General features: G+C 33.0%; 1 long non-coding RNA gene across 1 annotated transcript; it reads left to right on the top strand.

Annotated features, from left to right (window-relative positions):
• The first annotated feature begins 214 nt into the window (after positions 1-214).
• On the top strand, positions 215-1,029 carry LOC142223767 (uncharacterized). Its single transcript, XR_012718891.1, has 3 exons — positions 215-402; positions 497-738; positions 806-1,029. It is a non-coding gene; the product is annotated as an uncharacterized LOC142223767 (long non-coding RNA).
• Positions 1,030-23,736: the final 22,707 nt, after the last annotated feature.

Here is a 23,736-nt window from a genome sequence, read left to right as displayed (position 1 = left end):
ATTACCAAATCAGTGTTCGGTTCGAAATGTGTTTATCGACAAATTTTGTTCAGCGATGAGGCTCATTTCTGGTTGAATGGCTACGTAAATAAGCAAAATTGCCGCATTTGGAGTGAAGAGCAACCAGAAGCCGTTCAAGAACTGCCCATGCATCCCGAAAAATGCACTGTTTGGTGTGGTTTGTACGCTGGTGGAATCATTGGAATATGTTTGCAATCAAAAATTGGGTACACTCACAGTTTTCTTAAAACCGGTATGAGTTTGTTGGAAGATTAACCTTGAAGTTGCGAAGTAGCGTTGGCATTAAATTGCATTTTGCATTTTTACCTGCCTTTTCCAGTTTTAACCCAAGTAGAGAGCAGTATATCTGATATATAAACTAATGAGCTGAATTATGTAATGGTAAAAAAGTTCTTTCTTTTGGATTTTAAAATATGAAAAATATCCGAAAATAATAAAAATATTTATTTTCCATTTATATTTTTTCTATTTCCAGAATTTGCAAAGTATCATCAATATAATACCAAATATTACATTGCTTTGCCATTATTTTTGTCTTTGATTGGTTCAAATTTTAATAGACGATTTCAATGTGTGGAACTTTTGGAAAGAAATTGTTACTAAAATGAAATTACCGAGCTCCTTAATACACCTTTTTATGCTAAAAGACTACAACTGCAAAAGAAGATTATAAACCTGCAATCTGGAACTAAGAATTGAACTTGATATTCTATGCAGGTAATTTTTAACAAAATCAAGTTTTAATTGAACAAAATTAAATTCGAATTATTCTGTTTACTTTCAGAAAAACTAATTTAGCTTACAGGCTGCTGATTTATTGGAAATCTTGGCGCATCTACATATTAGAAGGAACATGCTAACATGGTTATTATTATAAGGAAGATAATGATTTATATAGTTTATTTATTCACCCTATAGTTGTTATTGATAGTAATTGTATGTGTAAGTTATGTTAGAACAGAACACAAATTCAAAAAATAATAAAATATTAAATATGTGTTATTACCTATTCTTTTTTCTCTTTCTTCTTATTTACGACAACTGAATAGTTTAGTTTTCTTTTGTAACAAACAGTATATGCTTAAACACCGACAGGTGCATATGATCTAGTTATTAGGCAAAACTATATTTTGTAAATTTATTTATAAAATATTTTGCAAATAAAATAAAAATAATATAAATATGTTTTATAAGAAACACATATTTTCTTTTATTTAAAATAAAACTAAATACGATTTTGGGGTCGCAATATATACATTTTTTGATTGAAATTTATAGCCAATTTCAATTAATTATTTAAATGAATGAATCAAATAATTGATTGATTTTTGTTGCGAAATTAATTAAAACTTTAATTGATTCAATTAAAACTGTCATTGAGTTTTATGTTAAAAATCAATCATGTTTTTAATTGATTCAATCACACAATTAATTGATTCCGTGACAAAAGTCAATTAAATTTTTAATTGAAAATCGTGTCGGTTTTCTATCAAAATGGGTGATTGGTACTATCATTTTCGTGATTGAAGACATTTCAATTAAAAAAATGATTAAATCCGTGATTTTCGTGATTGAAATCAAAAAATTTTTTTGTGTGTACCTATAAAACTTGCACAAATCATAGAATACTAGTTGAAAAGCCCGTCAAACGACGGTCGAAAAAAACAAATTGTTTTTGTTCTCGCACCACAAATTTCATTTTTGGAAAATGCATTTCTGCTTTTTATGTTTGTTTGTTGTTCTTTTTGTGAACATGACTTGCTATGTTTGGCCATAACAACAACAACTAAACAGCCAAACACACAATTGTAAATGAAATGGCGCAAAACCTGCGAAAAGAACCTGCATAATTCAGCGATGGAAGCAATAAAGAGATATTTCCAAACGTGCATATTCTTTTAAAAATGTTGGTTACTTTGCCAGTTACTCAGGGATGGAAAATACAATTTTTAAGAAAGTACAAAAATGGTATTTTTTGAGCGAAAAGGTACTTTTTACTAAATTTCAACAAAAATTTCACTGGAAGATTATTGTCAAGAGACTGGATTTTAAAGAAAATAAAATTTTGACAAAATTTTCTATATAAATAAAATTTTGCAAAAATTTTCTATAGAAATAAAATTTTGCAAAAAAATTCTATAGAAAAAAAATTTTCAATTGAAATAAAATTTTGACAAAATTTTCTATAAAAATAAAATTTTGATAAAATTTTCTATAAAAATAAAATTTTGCAAAAATTCTATATAGAAATAAAATTTTGACATTTTTTACCGAAATAAAAAATCGATAATATAGAATCGCATTCTTTATTTTTCGACTAAAACATTCTTGAAGTTCAATAAAATCCTGTTTTTGACTATGTCTTTTACAAAATCGAGATTTTCTTCCCACATGAACATGTCTGTTTTGCCATGTTTGTAAAAGACTATTAGCAAATAAGGTTGATAAAGACTTTCTCAAAATATTAAAATATTTTGTCAAAGCTATTGTACCACAAATCTGATATCGACTCAAAAATATATACACAAATGGTACTAAATCATTCGCGGGGGTACTACCCCTGCCAACATTTTTTGAATTTGGGGACTCTTTTGAGAATCCCCACTACGTCGAAAACAATCATATACGACATCAAAAACTCGTCGGAAAAGCGCCGTCACTATTGAGAAGTTGTACCACGCCAAGTTACTACAAAAATGTTTCGCATGAGTGCAATTATTAGGTGCCTTTATAGATCAATTTAGAACGACGCCAATAAGGAACCCTCCAAACAATCAGAAAAAGTGCATTTTAAGATAGTTGTAAAAGAATCATTGTGGTCGAGTAAAACACGTTTGTTTAGATATTTATTAATTTGATTAAACATTTACAAATTCTTAAAAATATAACATTTATACCACTATCACATTACATTTAACATAATTTTTGGCATTAATGATGATGTTGAGTTACAAGTAGCGAGTTACATGTTGCTCCGTCTATCAACCAGTGTTTTTATTCCATGGAGGCAGCGTGTCTGTAAAATATCTGAAAAACAATCACTTTATTCCATTTGGAAAATCACCAAATTGTTCACCAATATACCTTTCACAATTTTAAGCGTATAATCTATGTTTTCAGAACTTTATTTTCGTTTTTATTTAATTAAAATATAACAAGCTGGTTGCGCTTGGCGTTTCACAAAAAAAAAATTGCTTTTTTAACAGTAGGGATGGCAAATTACTTGCATGTACTTTTTGATGTACCTTTTCATGATGGTTGAAGTGACATTTACGAGTCTGTGGTAACGATGAGGTTGAAATGGAACATGGCTGAACAAGAAGGTTAAATCATAGGCCCATATGATTACAATTTTTTTATTTCGACAAAATTTTAAGATGTCAAAATCATATGTTTATGGTGTTTGCAGCTCTCCAAATGACACTGCATAGCAAATGCATCTCAAACAAACTCGCGCATTCATAGCTGGAGAATTGTTCAAAGATGACTTGAGTATCTTGATTACATATTCCAGAACCAAAATACCACGCACATCAGTTTTTAGACTGCATCATAAACTGTTTTTGTTAATAGATGGCGAAGATCCATTTGACTGACTTCCATTCTTAACTTTGGTGGGTATTATAGTCTTATTTGTCTCATATCGGCGTTCCTCGGATGAATTATCCACTTCACAATCACTCATAGGTGACGCAATTAAATTTGAACCTTTATTTTTCTCTGATTTGAATTATTTTGTTCAGGACAATTGAAAGAATAAATAATTGCCACTTTTACCAATGCTATACGATTCTTTTATCAGCTGATTTTGACTTCTTAAAATTGTAAACAACATATTGAAATTTGTTGTTTTTGTTATCGTGATTCAACCTCCTTATTCAGCCATGAAATGGAACTTTGAAATGCTGGCAGGGACGGTACTGACCGGGGTGAAAAAGTTTTGAAAAAAGTCCTATAGTACTGCATTTTCCATCCCTGCAGTTACTACGTGCTCATTCGAACGTTCATTTTCAACAATGAAGAGATTAAAGACGTATCTTAGAAATTCGACTAGCGAGAGTAGACTCAAAGGATTGGCATTAATGTCGGTTCATCGCCGAATAAATGTGCCGACTGAAGAAGTCATTGATTTATTTGCTGTCCAAAAAGCCCGTCGGCTCAATTTAATATTATAAAAATATTGTATACATACCTATGCATAAATAAAATTTTCTACACATGAGATTATATGAATATTTTTTTTTAAGTTGAACCCCCCCGAATTAAAATCCTGGCTACGGCCTTGACCACAGAGGCCAATTTTTTGCTCCGATTTAGTTGGAATTTTGGACAGGGGGTAGAATTAGCATTGTAGCTATGCGTGTCAAATTTGGTTGAAATCGGTTCAGATTTAGATATAGCTCCCATATATAGCTTTCGCCCGATTTACACTCATATGACCACAGAGGCCAATTTTTTGCTCCGATTTAGTTGAGATTTTGCACAGGGAGTAGAATTAGCATTGTAGCTATGCGTGCCAAAGTTGGTTGAAATCGGTTCAGATTTAGATATAGCTCCCATATATATGTTTTTCTGATTTCGACAAAAATGGTCAAAATACCAATATTTTCCTTGTAAAATCGCCACTGCTTAGTGGAAAAGTTGTAAAAATGACTCTAATTTTCCTAAACTTCTAATACATATATATCGAGCGATAAATCATAAATAAACTTTTGCGAAGTTTTCTTAAAATTGCTCCAGATTTAAATGTTTCCCATATTTTTATACCCTTCACCACTACTGTGGTACAGGGTATAATAAGTTTGTGCATTTGTATGTAACGCCAAGAAGGAAAAGTCTGAGACCCATCGTTTTGTATACCGATCGTCTTAGAATTAAATTCTGAGTCGATTTAGCGATGTCCGTCTGTCTGTCCGTCTGTCTGTCTGTCTGTTGATGTATTTTTGTGTGCAAAGTACAGCTCGCAGTTTTAGTCCGATTGTCCTAAAATTTGGTATGGGGTCCTGTTTCGGCTCAAAGACGATCCCTATTGATTTTGGAAAAAATCGGTTCAGATTTAGATATAGCTGCCATATATATTTTTCACCGATCTGGTCATAATTGCCGTGTATATCAACCGATCTTCCTCAAATTCCGTACATCCCAATATGTTATGAGTCTCGAAAAACTTGCAAAATATCATCCAAATCGGTTCAGATTTAGATATAGCTCCCATATATAGCTTTCGCCCGATTTACACTCCTTTGTCCACAGAGGCCAATTTTTTGCTCCGATTTAGTTGAAATTTTGCACAGGGAGTAGAATTAGCATTATAGCTATGCGTGTCAAATTTGGTGGAAATCGGTTCAGATTTAGATATAGCTCCCATATATAGCTTTCGCCCGATTTACACTCATATGACAACAGAGGCCAATCTTTTACTCCGATTTAATTGAAATTTTGCACAGGGAGTAGAATGAGCATTGTAGCTATGCGTGCCAAATTTGGTTGAAATCGGTTCAGATTTAGATATAGCTCCCATATATAGCTTTCGCCCGATTTACACTCATATGACCACAGAGGCTAATTTTTTTCTCCGATTTAGTTGAAATTTTGCACAGGGAGTAGAATTAGCATTGTTGCTATGCGTGCCAAATTTGGTTGAAATCGGTTCAGATTTAGATATAGCTCCCATATATATGTTTTTCTGATTTCGACAAAAATGGTCAAAATAGCAACATTTTCCTTGTAAAATCGCCACTGCCTAGTCGAATAGTTGAAAAAATGACTCTAATTTTCTTATACTTCTAATACATATATATCTAGCGATAAATCATAAATAAACTTTTGCGAAGTTTCCTTAAGATTGCTTCAGATTTAAATGTTTCCCATATTTTTATACCCTTCACCACTACTGTGGTACAGGGTATAATAAGTTTGTGCATTTTGTAGGTAACGCCAAGAAGGAAAAGTCTGAGACCCATCGTTTAGTATACCGATCGTCTTAGAATTAAATTCTGAGTCGATTTAGCGATGTCCGTCTGTCTGTCTGTCTGTCCGTCTGTCCGTCTGTCTGTCTGTTGATGTATTTTTGTGTGCAAAGTACAGCTCGCAGTTTTAGTCCGATTGTCTTAAAATTTGGTATAGGGTCCTGTTTCGGCTCAAAGACGATCCCTATTGATTTTGGAAAAATATGTTCAGATTTAGATATAGCTGTCATATATATTTTTCACCGATCTGGTCATAATTGCCGTGTAAATCAACCGACCTTTCTCAAATTCCGTACATCTGAATATTTTATGAGTCTCGAAAAACTTGCAAAATATCAGCCAAATCGGTTCAGATTTAGATATAGCTCCCATATATAGCTTTCGCCCGATTTACACTCATTTGCCCACAGAGCCCAATTTTTTGCTCCGATTTAGTTGAAATTTTGCACAGGGAGTAGAATTAGCATTATAGCTATGCGTGTCAAATTTGGTTGAAATCGGTTCAGATTTAGATATAGCTCCCATATATAGCTTTCAACCGATTTACACTCAAATAACCACAGAGGCCAAATTTTTGCTCCGATTTAGTTGAAATTTTGCACAGGGAGTAGAATGAGCATTGTAGCTATGAGTGCCAAATTTGGTTGAAATCGGTTCAGATTTAGATATAGCTCCCATATATAGCATTCGCCCGATTTACACTCATATGACCACAGAGGCCAATTTTTAACTCCGATTTAGTTGAAATTTTGCACAGGGAGTAGAATTTGCATTGTTGCTATGCGTGCCAAATTTGGTTGAAATCGGTTCAGATTTAGATATATCTCCCATATATAGCTTTCGCCCGATTTACACTCATATGACCACAGAGTCCAATTTTTAACTCCGATTTAGTTGAAATTTGGCACAGGGAGTAGAATTAGCATTGTTGCTATGCGTGCCAAATTTGGTTGAAATCGGTTCAGATTTAGATATAGCTCCCATATGTATGTTTTTCTGATTTCGACAAAAATGGTCAAAATACCAACATTTTCCTTGTAAAATCGCCACTGCTTACTCGAGAAGTTGTAAAAATGACTCTAATTTTCCTAAACTTCTAATACATATATATCGAGCGATAAATCATAAATAAACTTTTGCGAAGATTCCTTAAAATTGCTTCAGATTTAAATGTTTCGCATATTTATACCCTTCACCACTACTGTGGTACAGGGTATAATAAGTTTGTGCATTTGTATGTAACGCCAAGAAGGAAAAGTCTGAGACCCATCGTTTAGTATACCGATCATCTTAGAATTAAATTCTGAGTCGATTTAGCGATGTCCCTCTGTCTGTCCGTCTGTCTGTCTGTTGATGTATTTTTGTGTGCAAAGTACAGCTCGCACTTTTAGTCCGATTGTCCTTAAATTTGGTATGGGGTCCTGTTTCGGCTCAAAGACGATCCCTATTGATTTTGGAAAAAATCGGTTCAGATTTAGATATAGCTGCCATATATATTTTTCACCGATCTGGTCATAATTGGCGTGTATATCAACCGATCTTTCTCAAATTCCGTACATCCAAATATTTTATGAGTGTCGAAAAACTTGCAAAATATCATCCAAATCGGTTCAGATTTAGATATAGCTCCCATATATAGCATTCGCCCGATTTACACTCATATGACCACAGAGGCCAATTTTTAACTCCGATTTAGTTGAAATTTTGCACAGGGAGTAGAATTTGCATTGTTGCTATGCGTGCCAAATTTGGTTGAAATCGGTTCAGATTTAGATATATCTCCCATATATAGCTTTCGCCCGATTTACACTCATATGACCACAGAGTCCAATTTTTAACTCCGATTTAGTTGAAATTTGGCACAGGGAGTAGAATTAGCATTGTTGCTATGCGTGCCAAATTTGGTTGAAATCGGTTCAGATTTAGATATAGCTCCCATATGTATGTTTTTCTGATTTCGACAAAAATGGTCAAAATACCAACATTTTCCTTGTAAAATCGCCACTGCTTACTCGAGAAGTTGTAAAAATGACTCTAATTTTCCTAAACTTCTAATACATATATATCGAGCGATAAATCATAAATAAACTTGTGCGAAGTTTCCTTAAAATTGCTTCAGATTTAAATGTTTCGCATATTTATACCCTTCACCACTACTGTGGTACAGGGTATAATAAGTTTGTGCATTTGTATGTAACGCCAAGAAGGAAAAGTCTGAGACCCATCGTTTAGTATACCGATCATCTTAGAATTAAATTCTGAGTCGATTTAGCGATGTCCCTCTGTCTGTCCGTCTGTCTGTCTGTTGATGTATTTTTGTGTGCAAAGTACAGCTCGCACTTTTAGTCCGATTGTCCTTAAATTTGGTATGGGGTCCTGTTTCGGCTCAAAGACGATCCCTATTGATTTTGGAAAAAATCGGTTCAGATTTAGATATAGCTGCCATATATATTTTTCACCGATCTGGTCATAATTGGCGTGTATATCAACCGATCTTTCTCAAATTCCGTACATCCAAATATTTTATGAGTGTCGAAAAACTTGCAAAATATCATCCAAATCGGTTCAGATTTAGATATAGCTCCCATATATAGCTTTCGCCCGATTTACACTCAAATGACCACAGAGGCCAATTTTTTGCTCCGATTTAGTTGAAATTTTGCACAGGGAGTATAATTAGCATTGTAGCTATGCGTGCCAAATTTGGTTGAAATCGGTTCAGATTTAGATATAGCTCCCATATATAGCTTTCGCCCGATTTACACTCATATGACCACAGAGGCCAATTTTTTGCTCCGATTTAGTTGAAATTTTGCACAGGGCGTAGAATTAGCTTTGTAGCTATGCGTGCCAAATTTGGTTGAAATCGGTTCAGATTTAGATATAGCTCTCATATATATGTTTTTCAGATTTCGACAAAAATGGTCAAAATACCAACATTTTCCTTGTAAAATCGCCACTGCTTAGTGGAAAAGTTGTAAAAATGACTATAATTTTCGTAAACTTCTAATACATATATATCGAGCGATAAATCATAAATAAACTTTTGCGAAGTTTTCTTAAAATTGCTCCAGATTTAAATGTTTCCCATATTTTTTTACTAACATTGTGTTCCTCCTTCCTAGTGCATTAGCCGACTTAAATTTTGAGTCTATAGATTTTGTAGAAGTCTATCAAATTCTGTCCAGATCGAGTGATATTTAAATGTATGTATTTGGGACAAACCTTTATATATAGCCCCAACACATTTGACGGATGTGATATGGTATCGAAAATTTAGATCTACAAAGTGGTGCAGGGTATAATATAGTCGGCCCCGCCCGACTTTAGACTTTCCTTACTTGTTTTCATTAAAAATTGTAATCCATATATACATTGGAACGAAATGGTAACTCTGAATATATGCGAAAAGAGAAAAAATAAACGCTAGCGAAGGCGTGTAAGCATAACTGCGGGTGTGTAGAGGTAGATAATTGTGAATGTTTGTGTCTGCCGTGAAGCGCGACTCGGCGGCAACAGCAAAGGTATGTGGAACTTTGATGACGTTTTTGGGCATTCCCAGACAACTTGCTCAATTGGTTAGAACACAACACGATGTGATCATCATAATTTTTTAACAATAGGAGAAATACATCAAATGAAGGAAAAAATACAAACTATGAAATTATGTGCGGCTATAAAAAAAACCTTTAAAGTAGAACTATATTTAACATATAGTAAATAAAAAAGAAATAAAGTTGTATGTACCTAGTTTTCCTTTTGCCCACTATTTTTGTGCATTCGGGTTGAGTTAAAATCTTCCACCATGTTGTAATAATTGGTTTGTTTTTCTAATTTTCCCAAAAAAAAAAGATAAACTTCCGTTATATATTGTCACACATTCGTCGCACATGAGATAAATATCGTAGACATATGTATGTAGATGCAGGTTTTCTTTCCCAATGCAAGCACAATAAGTGAAGAGGAAACTTTTTTATTTACTATTTGAATTCCACTTATCAGTTACAAGATTTCACACTATCAAACGTAGAATGATCCAGAGTCGTCAAATTAACTTTAAGGAATTTAAACTTCACACACGATTCACCTATACATAATAATCATCATGCAAATAATATGCAAAGCAACACTCGTATGCACACCCACTAAGAAGTGGCGTTTGACGCGTTAACCGCAAAATCGGAGGTGGAGGGAGGGCGAGAAATGTTTAGTTGTTACGCACAATAAAACAAACGAGCGAAACCCCGATTTCAACCGCGATAGCCACGAAAGCTGAACACTGACTAAAAGTCACTGCAGCAGAAGAGTTGAGAACTCAACGAACATACCCAAACCATATCCAGAGTTACCATGAATTTTTGTTTTTAATTTCCACCAAATAATTTTGAACTTGAATAACAGCCAATTTCTGATATCCGAACGAAATCAATTGCGAACGAACGGTAGTCACTCACTTTCGTCTAGATTTGGGTTTCTCTAATTTCCTTTCGTTCGTTTCCATGGCTTACGTTACTGTCAAATGCTAGCATTACCAGATCTCAATTATTTAAATTTCCTGAAAAATATCCATAAATTTTAAAAATTATTTTCCATAAAATTCAATCTGGCATCGCCGTTCTTTTGGCAAACTTTTCCAGCCTCTGATATTTAGTTTAGCTCAATAATTTTTTAACAAATTAGCCCGCGTAGAGAGATAAGGATTTGTATTTCAATATTTCTACAATAACTACAGTTCAGTTCTTTTAATGAGTGTTTCATTCGAAATGAATGTGTTTGTTCGTGTTAGACTTTCCCTTAAACGGTCTCTATGGCGGTTATAAAGAAAAAATAGATCGATATAATTAACTTTTATCCCATATTAACAATAAAAGCTTTAATCAATTTATCAATTATTAAGTTTTTCGTATTTATAAATGCCTTTTTCCACAAAACGAAAGGTCTTTACCAAGTGAGTGGTTTTGACACTTCAGTTCGTCAAAATGCGAACGAATCGAGTTAGAGAAACTCAATTTTAGAGCTTACGTTACGTCTTCGTTCGCATTGACTTCCGTTTCGATTTTTGTTTAGACACCCCTTAGAGCAAGGATTATTAATTAATATGCCTTGCCCTTAGAGAAACCAAAATCAGCTGTTTTTCGTTTTGTACGCGAACGAAGACCAGGGATGGAAAATACAATTTTTAAGAAAGTTCAAAAAAGGTATTTTTTTAAGCAAAAAAGTACTTTTCACTAAATGTCAACTAAACTCCCATTGGAAGACTATTGTCAAAAGCTCCTTTAGACTGAATTTTAAAGACAATAAAATTTTGTTTGTCAACTCCTCAATTTTAAATATTTTTTTAGTTTTATATCCGCTTACAAAGACTACCGTAGTATTGTAATAACGGTTGCCACAGTTGTACTTCATGGTACATCATAAATTTTGTGTAGATAAATAAAAATAAATTTTTGACAAAATTTTCTAATGAAATAAAATTTTAACAAAATTTTTTATAGAAATAAAATTTTTTCTGGATGATTATCGTTGACCTTTTTGTTTATCTTTAAGAATTATTTTTCATAGTTTCGGCTATAGGTCGATTAAAAAAAAACATAGATATGATGGTTTTCTTTTATTTTTATTTCCAATATTTCGGTTGACTTCGTCAAAACCGTTTTCAAGGATTTGTTCTGGTGTACACAGCTTCACAGTGTAAAACAGAGTGTGAAGCTGTGTACACCAGAACAAATCCTTGAAAACGGTTTTGACGAAGTCAACCGAAATATTGGAAACAAAAATAAAAGAAAAACATCATATCTATGTTTTTTTTAATCGACCTATAGCCTAAACTATGAAAAATAATTCTTAGAAATAAAATTTTGATAACATTTCCATATTCCATAAAATGTTGACGAAATTTTCTGAAAAAATAAATTTTTGCAAAATAATACTTTTTGGAAGTTTTTGGTAGGAAATGTTGGTAGATCTCAACTTTCGACCGTGACTGACGAATGGTTCGCATTATTTTAGTATGCGATCGATAACTTCTCATCTAGAAAGTGTTCGTGTGGAAGCTGCTTTTTCGACTAAAACATTCTTGAAATTCAATAAAATTGTGTGTTTGAATATGGCTTTTACAAAATCAAGATTTTCCTCCCATATGAACTTGTCTGTTTTGCCAAATTTGTAAAAGACTATTAGCAAATAAGCAAATGACTTTCTCAAAATATTAAAATATTTTGTCAAAACTATTGTACCATAAATCCGATATCGGGTCAAAAACATGTCTATACAAAAGGTACTAAATCATTCGCGGGGGTACTACGGTACTGATCAGGGTGAAAAAGTATTGAAAAAAGTACTATAGTACTGCATTTTCCATCCCTGACGAAGACTAGAATTCGGATAGCAGAAATAGACTTAAGTTTTTATGACCGTGCGTTTCAATTTTATTCTATTATACTTGTTACAACTGGGCTTTTTAGTCAAGTATATATTAAATAAATAAGATTTAATAAATTCATACAAAAACTAACTGGTCAAACGGCCCAGTTTGAACAACTATAATAGAATAATTTTGAACTTTGTTTTAATGTTAAGAATAAACGAAAAAAATTGTCCAATTATTCCCAAAATTTGAACATTTAAGATGAACGATTTATAAATAAAAACTTCGTAATTGCATAAAAAATTTCGTCCAAATCTTCGAAAATACATAATCTTTGGAAATGACTCATTTTTTGCGGAGAGAAATGAATCATCATAAATCTAATTATGGTACGTTCTATATTTGACTTGTATGTTGACTCGGCTATTTTTGTTTTTATTTTTTATTATTATTAATGTAGTCTTAATTAAAAATTAAAAAAAAAATTAAAAACTTAACAATAATATATAATGGCAACCCGGTTTACGTTCGACATTTATAACTGGTATACAGAAATGTATACAAATTCGATCGCTGCTCTCTATTCCTAACAGTCAACGTGCAAATCAAATCAAGTTTACAACTGGTATTCTGTTATCAACATGTATGTACGTGCTTTGTTCCAGAGGATCCCAGTGGTGAAACACAACTGGCTGCGGCGCTAAACTCAGGCCTATTTAGTCATACTGTAATGGGATTTTCGATTTTTATGTCCACCACCTTGTGAATAATCATATATGTGAATATCGGGGAACTCGTATAAATGGGAACTACACCCTCAAAAAATCGCTTCTGTAAGATATACTCCCAAACACATTCTGCTTCAAGCATATATATTTTCAGGATCGTTCAAAAAAAAAATTGTTTGTATTGTTCAAACATATTTTATTTCACCTTAGTCAAATCAAATTTTCTTTGTGTATATATATTTTTAAGGCATCTATTATTTACTTCCATTTTTATGTGCAGTATACTCGTATTCTATAGGTCCCTCTTTCTAAACACATATATGTTTATGTTATAGGATATTTCTAAATTATTATATGTTTGCATCCAAATATATTATATTTACAGATATGTTATGTTCCAAACATAATATGTTCTAACATATTAGCATACATCGAAGTTTATGAAAAATTAACTAACCCATTGTAAGAATGACCATGATTTGGCGCCAAAGATATTTTTTCATCTAGATAAGTTCTTATAAATTAGTTCATGTATTGCATCGTATTTAAGTTCATTAATACTACGCTATGGAAAAAATGTACTTATTCTTACTCAAAATATTCCTGCTATCCGGAAAATTTAACAATTTTTTGGGAAACCTATATTAAGAAAATTGACTTGTATTGTATGGTATGGCTTACGATATACAATAAATGACATATTTTTATACGTACGTTGGATGCAGTTACTTGTCGGTACCCAATAAACACAGGATGAGCGTTTTTCATATGTAACAACTTTTCAGTTTGAGGGTAAATATAATTTTCAACATAAAGTCAACTTGACTTGAAACAGCTCATCTTCAAATTGTTTGCAAATTACTTCCAATTTGCCAAAATGTTGATGAAATCTTTGAAAACGTGTTGAATATAATATGAGAAAACTTTGACAAAACACTACCCTAAAATGCAATGAAAAACCCATGAGGTTTTAATACTTATTTGTGCAACGAAGTTCGTGGTCAATTGAAAGAAATAAAAAATTGGTAAATTTTAGAAATAACAGAATTTACACCAAATAGTTTATAATAATAGGTAAGTGAAAATAAAAAATTAAATAAAACTTTAAGGAAGTCACTAAATGTATATCTCTTTGCAGAAAACTAAAATTATGGATTCTACGTTCTTGAGAACATTAAAAAGCTGACCGATGAAAAAATGTTGAACTGCTTCGAATAGTTTATAATAGTTGGTAGGTCAACATGAAAAATTAATTCAACACTTTAGAGAAGTCACTAAATTTAAATCTCTTTGCAGAAAACTAAAATCTTTGGATGCTACATTCTTGCAAACATTAAGAAGCTGACCAATGAAAAATGAGTGGCTTATCGACAAGAAAAAGTTTCCAGAAACATTTCAAAGTGCAACCAATTAAAATTGTTAAAAACAACAAATTGTTAAAATCAACAACTTCGGGATGAAAATGTGCATCACATCGTCAGTTTAATTTACATACTTTTATCTGTTTAAAATGGATATTTTGTGAATTCCTTCTGCTGGAAATCTATTCTAACACGCGGTCCAGCACGTTCTAATTTCAAATTGCCCGCATATTAACAAATTTTAATGCTGTTTTATGACACCAACAGGAAGGAAATCGAATTATCAATGCAAAAGTGTTTACAAAAAATGTTTAAGCTATTTAAAGTTTTGTTGTTTTGTTCTTATTTGTTGATATGTTCAATAAGATTATTATTTTTCAATTGTTATTGTAGTGTATTATGTAGTGTAGTGTATTATTATATATTTTATTTTGACGAAAATTAATAAATTATACAAAATTCATAGAATTTTTGATTTGACTTTCAATTTGAAATGGGGATATCATTCATACAAATTTTGGTTGAGAAGTATGTTAATTTTTAACTTGACTCGCATCGAAAATTGTTTGAGAAATTATTGAGTAACGATGCATTTCAATTTGAGGATAACACTTGAGAAATTATTACTAATGTGTTGAATTTTACTGTTGAGGGTAATGTCTGTTTTTTTATTGAGAACGCGATTTTTTCAACAATTTCTTAACTTGTATATTACACTAATCCTTTGAAAAAATGTTTGAAAAATAGTTGAAATTGAGTATTTTTCAAACATTTGTGTTTATTGGGTAGTTAGTAGTCTTGTGCCGTTCCGGAACGAACAAGTTCCAATGAACGGTTCACTAAAAGGAACGATTGTCACTAGTTCCATCTTTTTCTCTCTCATCGTTCCTTTTGTCATTTATTTTTATTTTCAATTTACACTCCATCGTTCCGCGGATCACAGTTTGATGGGTCTACTTTTGTTTGACAATAACTATTTGCTAATTCGTTCATTTTGGAGCGCGTGTATATTAAAGCATTGATGGGCAATCTGCTATTTAATAAGATCATTGCTTAATAGGATCCATGGCTGAATAAGGAGGTTGAATCACGATAACAAAAACAACAAATTTCAATATGTTGTTTACAATTTTAAGAAGTCAAAATCAGCTGATAAAAGAATCGTATGGCATTGTTAAAAGTGGCAATTATTTATTCTTTCAATTGTCCAATAATTCAAATCAGAGAAAAATAAAGGTTCAAATTTAATTGCGTCACCTATGAGTGATTGTGAAGTGGATAATTCATCCGAGGAACGCCGATATGAGACAAATAAGACTATAATACCCACCAAAGTTAAGAATGGAAGTCAGTGAAATGGATCTTCGCCATCTATTAACAAAAACAGTTTATGATGCAGTTTAAAAACTGATGTGCGTGGTATTTTGGGTCTGGAATATGTTATCAAGATACTCAAGTCATCTTTGAACAATTCTCCAGCTATGAATGCGCGAGTTTGTTTGAGATGCATTTGATATGCAGTGTCATTTGGAGAGCTGCAATCACCATAAACATATGATTTTGACATCTTAAAATTTTGTCGAAATAAAAAAATTGTAATCATATGGGCCTATGATTTAACCTTCTTGTTCAGCCATGATAGGATCTTTGGTGTTTTTGTTTTCACAAAACACAAAAAAATTCTTTTAGGATACAGTCATTGCAAATTTGAGTTTAGTTACTTTCTTGAATTCTCCATTTCATTCTTTATTTTTTTCTCACTATATGCTATTTGAAGTAAATTCACTCAATTTTTTTCGTATTTTGACGACGAACTTCGGTGCACAATGTAAACAAACAATGTCAGTGATAATAAATATTAAAAGCCGGAACGAAAAGGAAGGATTTGAAGGAACTAGTTCCTTTGTACAAAAGGAATGATGAGTCCGAATCACTACGGTGAACGATTTTGCCCAAGACTACTAGTTAGTAATTCAAAAGAGTAAAGCGGACCTTAGACGGTCGGATAAACACTACGACAGAGGTTCGTCTATTTGTTGTGTGTTCGTTGAAGTTTTGCCTTTACACTGCACGAACAAATATGATGACATGAACATGAAAAAATAAGAAGAAGCATAAACATGCAACGAAGATGTATGAAGAGTTATAGAAGAAACAATTTTTTACTGAAAAAATGGAAGAAAATAATAATAATCCGGGTATATGTTGCAAAACAATGATTCCGGAAGTAATCCACATTTAATATACTACAAATTACTTTATGAATTTCAAAATACCTCTCGCCTGGTTTTCCATGGAATGGAAGTGGAATTTTTCTACGTTTTTGCCATAATTCTGGTTCAGATTTGTATATTTCTTTAATTTACAACCAGAATTGGCAATATATCATTAATTTCATTGCAGAAATGCAAGTTTTTAGCGTAAAAATAGATTTGTTTTTAACAATGTTTGGCGAACATCCCCTTACACCTAATGATTTATGCTACCCAACCAGAAAAAATCAAAGTTGTTTTGATTTTATGCCAACGCGTCCCCGCAACATGCGAACATGACCTTATACTATCGGATTTGTCACCGCAACGTGTTGTGTCGCAATGTTTATCCGACCGTATAAGGTGCCCTTAATAGTCTATGTTAGACAAAACTCTGCAACGAATACACAAGCGAATACTTCAAGCACACGCCACCCAATTCGAGTAATAACTTCATTGTCCATTTCTCAAACGAGTGACATATAAACCTTGCACAATGTGAACCAAAATGCAGAAATGCCTGTTTTTAGCGTAAGAATAGATTTGTTTTTAACAATGTTTGGCGAACATCCCCTTACCCCTAATGATTTATGCTACCCATCCAGAAAAAATCAAAGTTGTTTTGATTTTATGCCAACGCGTCCCCGCAACATGCGAACATGACCTTATACTATCGGATTTGTCACCGCAACGTGTTGTGTCGCAATGTTTATCCGACCGTATAAGGTGCCCTTAATAGTCTATGTTAGACAAAACTCTGCAACGAATACACAAGCGAATACTTCAAGCACACGCCACCCAATTCGAGTAATAACTTCATTGTCCATTTCTCAAACGAGTGACATATAAACCTTGCACATTGTGAACCAAAATGCAGAAATGCCTGTTTTTAGCGTAGAATTAGATTTGTTTTTAACAATGTTTGGCGAACATCCCCTTACACCTAATGATTTATGCTACCCAACCAGAAAAAATCAAAGTTACACAAGCGAATACTTCAAGCACACGCCACCCAATTCGAGTAATAACTTCATTGTCCATTTCTTAAACGAGTGACATATAAACCTTGCACATTGTGAACCAAAATGCAGAAATGCCTGTTTTTAGCGTAAAAATAGATTTGTTTTTAACAATGTTTGGCGAACATCCCCTTACACCTAATGATTTATGCTACCCAACCAGAAAAAATCAAAGTTGTTTTGATTTTATGCCAACGCGTCCCCGCAACATGCGAACATGACCTTATACTATCGGATTTGTCACCGCAACGTGTTGTGTCGCAATGTTTATCCGACCGTATAAGGTGCCCTTAATAGTCTATGTTAGACAAAACTCTGCAACGAATACACAAGCGAATACTTCAAGCACACGCCACCCAATTCGAGTAATAACTTCATTGTCCATTTCTCAAACGAGTGAAATATAAACCTTGCACATTGTGAACCAAAACAAATAGAACCCAGTAAAGCACGCACCAAACAATGTTTTGAAGTATTCGAATGTAATCGGAATTCCAAATCCATTCGTTTTATAATTTCCATTTCTGTGTAGATGAAGTTATTTCGTTTTCTCAACTATAAGAGTATGCTACACACACATACACACCATTCCTATTTTTTTATTGTTGGTACATAAAGGGTGATTTGTTAAGAGCTTGATAACTTTTAAAAAAAAAAACGCATAAAATTTGCAAAATCTCATCGGTTCTTTATTTGAAACGTTAGATTGGTCCATGACATTTACTTTTTGAAGATAATTTCATTTAAATGTTGACCGCGGCTGCGTCTTAGGTGGTCCATTCGGAAAGTCCAATTTTGGGCAACTTTTTCGAGCATTTCGGCCGGAATAGCCCGAATTTCTTCGGAAATGTTGTCTTCCAAAGCTGGAATAGTTGCTGGCTTATTTCTGTAGACTTTAGACTTGACGTAGCCCCACAAAAAATAGTCTAAAGGCGTCAAATCGCATGATCTTGGTGGCCAACTTACCGGTCCATTTCTTGAGATGAATTGTTCTCCGAAGTTTTCCCTCAAAATGGCCATAGAATCGCGAGCTGTGTGGCATGTAGCGCCATCTTGTTGAAACCACATGTCAACCAAGTTCAGTTCTTCCATTTTTGGCAACAAAAAGTTTGTTAGCATCGAACGATAGCGATCGCCATTCACCGTAACGTTGCGTCCAACAGCATCTTTGAAAAAATACGGTCCAATGATTCCACCAGCGTACAAACCACACCAAACAGTGCATTTTTCGGGATGCATGGGCAGTTCTTGAACGGCTTCTGGTTGCTCTTCACTCCAAATGCGGCAATTTTGCTTATTTACGTAGCCATTCAACCAGAAATGAGCCTCATCGCTGAACAAAATTTGTCGATAAAAAAGCGGATTTTCTGCCAACTTTTCTAGGGCCCATTCACTGAAAATTCGACGTTGTGGCAGATCGTTCGGCTTCAGTTCTTGCACGAGCTGTATTTTATACGGTTTTACACCAAGATCTTTGCGTAAAATCTTCCATGTGGTCGAATAACACAAACCCAATTGCTGCGAACGGCGACGAATCGACATTTCACGGTCTTCAGCAACACTCTCAGAAACAGACGCAATATTCTCTTCTGTACGCACTGTACGCATTCGTGTGGTTGGTTTAATGTCCAATAAAGTAAACTGAGTGCGAAACTTGGTCACAATCGCATTAATTGTTTGCTCACTTGGTCGATTATGTAGACCATAAATCGGACGTAAAGCGCGAAACACATTTCGAACCGAACACTGATTTTGGTAATAAAATTCAATGATTTGCAAGCGTTGCTCGTTAGTAAGTCTATTCATGATGAAATGTCAAAGCATACTGAGCATCTTTCTCTTTGACACCATGTCTGAAATCCCACGTGATCTGTCAAATACTAATGCATGAAAATCCTAACCTCAAAAGAATCACCCTTTACAATAAAAAGCACAGACCCGCTCACAGCCTGCATTCATTGACTTCTGCCAATCAACAGATCGACGATTATGTTTGTCTTTTGTTTGATAGTTACTTCGTGTCTCATACGAAGTTTCGTCGTTGCTAAAGCAAAGTATTCTATCCAGGGCTGCCAATTTTGCCGATTTATCGGCATTTTCACGATTTTTTACTCACAAAATGGACAATTCCGATTATAACTCCGTTCATTAGTCACATAGTTTAGAGAGTTAAAGTTTTTACATCTTGAAGACATTTTTTTGGCTTTTCGAGTTTTGTCAAAATTCGTACAAATAATCATGATTCTTCCACACTCCACAAACGTAGAAATTTTTTACAAATTATGATAAAATTCTAGTACAGTATAAACAAATAACCACATATAGACATATCTATCGGAAACACCATAAAAAATCAGCTGTTTTTGAAAACACGGGACTTTTTCTTGAGTTTCAAAATATTTAATTTTTAAAGGGGGATGAGGGGGATCAAACCCCCCCTGAAATGAATGAATATTTTTATATAAATATATATATATATTTTTAGCCGCATAGAAAAATCTTATCGAAGATGTTGAAGAAAAGCTTAAGGTTTTATTTTGAAAAACGCTTACCTATAAAACTTGCACAAATCATAGAATACTAGTTGAAAAGCCCGTCAAACGACGGTCGAAAAAAACAAATTTTTTTGTTCTTGTTCTCACCACAAATTTAATTTTTGGAAAACGTCTTTCTGCTTTTTATGTGTGTTTGTTGTCTTTTTGTGAATACGACTCGCTTTGTTTGGCCATAGCAACAACAACGAAACAGCCAAACACACATGTGTAAATGAAATGGCGCAAAACTGCGAAAAGAACCTGCCTAATTCACCGATGGAAGCACTTGGAGAGTGCAATAAAGAGATATTTCCAAACGTGCATATTCTTTTAAAAATTTTGGTCACTTTGCCAGTTACTCAGGGATGGAAAATACAATTTTAAGAAAGTACAATAAAGGTATTTTTTGAGCGGAAATTTTTGCGGAATTTCAACAAAAATTTCACTGGAAGATTATTGTCAAGAGACCGAATTTTAAAGAAAATAAAATTTTGACAAAATTTTCTATATAAATAAAATTTTTTAAAAATTTTCTATAGAAATAAAATGTTGCAAATTTTTTTCTATAGAAATAAAATTTTGCAAAAATTTCCTATAGAAATAAAATTTTTACAAAATTTTCAATTGAAATAAAATTTTGACAAAATTTTCTATAAAAATAAAATTTTGCAAAAATTCTATATAGAAATAAAATTTTGACAACATTTTCTACTGAAATAAAAAATCGATAATATAGAATCCCATTCTTTTTTCGACTAAAACATTCTTGAAGTAAATAAATCCTGTTTTTGACTATGCCTTTTAAAAAATCGAGATTTTCTTCCCACATGAACATGTCTGTTTTGCCATATTTGTAAAAGACTATTAGCAAATAAGGTTGATAAAGACTTTCGCAGAATATTAAAATATTTTGTCAAAGCAATTGTACCATAAATCTGATATCGACTCAAAAATATCTACACAAAAGGTACTAAATCCTTCGCGGGGGTACTACGGTACTGACCGGGGTGAAAAAGTATTGAAAAAAGTACTATAGTACTGCATTTTCCATCCCTGCTCATCCGAACGTTCATTTTCAACAATGAAGAGATTAAAGACGTATCTTAGAAATTCGAATAGCGAGAGTAGACTCAATGGATTGGCATTAATTTCGGTTCACCGCCGAATAAATGTGCCGACTAAAGAAGTCATTGATTTATTTGCTGCCCAAAAAGCCCGTCGGCTCAATTTAATATTATAAAAATATTATATACATACCTATACATAAATAAAATTTTCTACACATGAGATTATATGAATATTTTTTTTAAAGTTGAACCCCCCCCCCCCCCCCCCCCCCGAATTAAAATCCTGGCTACGGCCTTGAATAAAACTGTTACACAATTAATAACTGTATTTTAGAAAAATAGTTTTTTTTATACAAACATTACGAAATATTTTTGTTTAAGGCCGGTATGCACCTCTAGCGAAAAATTTCATTCCCATAAGATATGCATTGCTATTTATGCTAACGAAATTTTCGGTAGCGTTCAATTTCGTAAGCTGGTACGCACCTCTAATGAAAATAACAGGGTTGTCAAAAGCATATTTTGGCAGCAAACATTTAATTTATTACAATCATTGTGTGCGTACAAGTTTTAAAAGGTCTGTAAATAATAAACAATTTATTTGAGGAATATTTGGAACATATATTAACAATTTTTAAAAGCGATTAGCTGGTTTAAAATTTGTTGTACACAGCCCTGTTTTTTTGTTGTAGACTTAAATAAATTTTTGCTACCGAAAATTTCGCTAGAGGTGCATACCGGCCTTTAGCTAGAAAATTATTTTTATGTTAATGTTATTTGCATACAAACCTGCTTTCTTTGCATTTTATTTTATTGAAATGCATAGTTGTGTACAATAATTTTCTGTTTTCTATGTGAAATAAATACTTCTGTTTTGTGTTTACCCAAAAAATATGTTTAATTTTAATATTATTAATATTGTCGATTTTTTGACGATTTTTAAAATGTAAGTCCCGATTATGACGATTTTTATCGAAAAATGTGACGATTTTTCTTAAAATTTATTGGCAGCTCTGATTCTATCTTCACTAAAAATGTTTTGATTTACTCGTATCGTGACGATTACTTCAAAACCAAAATATTGAAAAGAATTGTAAAACGATTTTGAATGTGATGGCTCTGCAATGCTTGACACTGTAATCGCTTTACAGTCGTTTTGTTTTATTCATTTATCGAAGTATTCGTGGAGTGTATTGCCTTCACTAGAACATCGATTACTTCGAATAGGCTTGTGCAGGCCATTGATGTTAGTAAGACTAAATTAATTAATTTCAATGTCCATGTTTTCTATCCATATGAAAGATAAAGTCGAGTCGCGCCGCCGATTTTAGCCGTCGCCGACTCGTTTTTAGCAGTCGATGCCGCCGCCGAATATGTCGACTCATCTCGACTCAAATTTAGCCGCCAATTAATCTAAAATATTGATTTATATCAGAAAAATTTAATAATATTTGTTATAGTTTTGCCAAAATTTTGAACTTTCCACTTTCAATCAATTAGTATCAAGTTGCTATAATAGTTTTACAAAAATTTAGCTCAAAAAATTTGAATGAAATGTAAATTTTATTGTAAGATTGGTTGTACAACTAATCTCATTACAATTCGGAAAACTTCAAATTGATTATATAATAGATAATTTTGCGACGCCGAACAGGCAATTTTTTATCGGCTTAGCCGTCAAGTCGCCGCCGCCGGAGGCAAAAATTTTGTGTTAGCCGCCGCCGACAAAAATGGGTCGGCTTCATTCTCTGTTCATGGCATTTGTATCCAATGTCATCGACTTGGCTAGTTTTTGTTGTGTGGATTTGCTTTATAAGCATCTGAAATTACAATAGGGCTGTTTTCTTTTCGCACTGGATGCAGCATTTGTATGGGCTATCCTGAACATCGTTGCACTGGTGTTCTATCCAGAACATCTCATCAGTGCAAGTCACGTCGGTGTTGCCAAATTGCATTTTGATAAAGTGACGCTTTTTAGATTCACAATAGCAGTTTATTGTGACTAATTTATCGAATATCATGAAATTCAAAGTGATACGGTGTCATAAATAATCGCAGCAGTACATATTTATAACTATTTGAGCATTTCATACATTAAAAATGTAAGATTTCACTTGTTTTCTGTGATTGTTTTTAAACAGCTGATGACAGTGTTGCATATTTTTTTGGAGATGTCCTGGATAAACGAGTACTCTGTTTCCTTTTAGTCCGTGACTGCTTAGGGTATCCAGTGCAAAAAGAAAACAGCCCTAATTTTATACAAAATATAAAAAAATATTGTCAAATTCCATCATATATTGATTTTTAACTTACGGGTTTCAAGATAAGGATATAGATATCATTAAATAGTAAGAAAATTCCTAAAAAATACCATTAGAAGGCCTGTCTACCTGCAAATAAAAATAATTGTTTTTAATA

Source organism: Haematobia irritans, chromosome 2 (assembly GCF_050003625.1).
Source record: "Haematobia irritans isolate KBUSLIRL chromosome 2, ASM5000362v1, whole genome shotgun sequence".
NCBI classification, from domain to species: Eukaryota; Metazoa; Arthropoda; class Insecta; order Diptera; family Muscidae; genus Haematobia; species Haematobia irritans.
Note: the sequence above shows the minus strand (reverse complement) of the source record. Positions and strands in the feature narration are given on the sequence as shown.